The sequence below is a fragment of the Etheostoma spectabile genome, chromosome 6, assembly GCF_008692095.1.
Source record: "Etheostoma spectabile isolate EspeVRDwgs_2016 chromosome 6, UIUC_Espe_1.0, whole genome shotgun sequence".
Classification (NCBI taxonomy): domain Eukaryota; kingdom Metazoa; phylum Chordata; class Actinopteri; order Perciformes; family Percidae; genus Etheostoma; species Etheostoma spectabile.
In genome coordinates this window covers 724,616-725,996 of record NC_045738.1, presented here as the reverse complement: position 1 = coordinate 725,996, position 1,381 = coordinate 724,616, and the positions used below count along the sequence as shown (strand labels likewise).

Genomic DNA, 1,381 nt, shown 5'->3' with positions numbered 1-1,381 from the left:
TCAGAGTCAAGCAGCTTAGCTCATTGAATATTTATGAGAACTGGCCCAAATAGAGCTGAGTCTTCCTGCTTTCCATACCATCCTAGAATGGCTTGAAACAAGATAACCAAGGCATCTTCACTACAAAAATTTTTTATAGAGTCCATGGTAGAACTTCAGACATTACCACAAAAGTAATGAAATATGTGTGGCAGGGCACCTTTAAGGTCACAGATAGGAAGTGGGCAAATCCCACTCCCATGTTTGTTTGACAGTTGTTTGTTTTGGGCAAAAAAGTTATGTTAGGTAATATATTTCACTTTAAAGGAATTAAGAAAACTGTCTACATTTTTATGTAGTCTTTTGTCTATAAAGATAAATCAAAGGGTACATCATTTAATTTCAATTTTAATGAAGTGAGAATCCTTCTTCACGTTTACTTTAGTCCCACTTTGTTGCAGACTTTTTTATCACTCTACTCTGCTAAAATGTATTGAAAGTTCACTATTTATATAACTGTTTAGCACAAAGCAACCTTTACTGGAAATAAAAATTAATATCACATTTAAGGAAAAATGTTTTTAATCAACTACTGTGTTACTGGATAAGGCGGACAAACATGTAAACTTTCAGGATCTTTTAGGGATTTCAAACATATGCTGTAGCAGTGGGGTTATAATTGACATCAAAGTAATCCAAGTACTGCTGGTTCATCGCACGCAAAGCCATGGTTTGAGCTCACGTTTGTAACATCATCACTATTCCTAAAATAGTGGCAGAGCTGACCCCAAACAAAAGAAATACTTCCCTTCTCCTCTATTCTGTCCATTGTTATCAATGTGATGGTGACAGCAATGGAGCCTGATGGCTATATTAATCCAGTGTGTATTTATACACAGAGAAGACGCCCTGAGGTCATCTAAACCTCTGTTTACGCCAACCATTGTTGTCACTTAAACAACTAACAAACACTGCACCGTGTTCTCCTCCTGTGCACCGACTGTGCGTGCATTGTGTGTTTTATACCGTGTCCTGTCTTGTCCAGATCAGTCCAAGCTTTTAGCCAGACCTCTGCACTCCCCTTCAGCTAATAGAGGGAGTGACCCAGATTATTTCCTGCTTTGTCCTCCTCTCTTCCCCGCCTCTTATGCCATACAGGAAACTCATAGTAAAGAAAACAGACAGGTGACATACACGGTCTTCTAACATCCGTCTGTCTGCTTGGTTTGTTATTAGCAGCTGGGATTTCATGTCAGGCAGGATGAACTTTACTAAGAAAAACTATTGCTATGCAAGACAAAGGTCAGGGACACAGCAGCCCCCCCAAGGACAGTCCTATGCCCACAGAAACATGAGCAGGGGGAAATATTTAAGGGATTTTGTTAAGAGTGGTACAAAGCAT

The 1,381-nt window shown here is 39.4% G+C and overlaps 1 long non-coding RNA gene across 1 annotated transcript in view; it reads left to right on the top strand.

The window, feature by feature from the left end:
• LOC116690964 (uncharacterized) overlaps positions 1 to 1,381 on the top strand; it is a 19,592-nt gene that overhangs the window by 6,631 nt on the left and 11,580 nt on the right. The gene's annotated exons all lie outside the window — the stretch shown is intronic.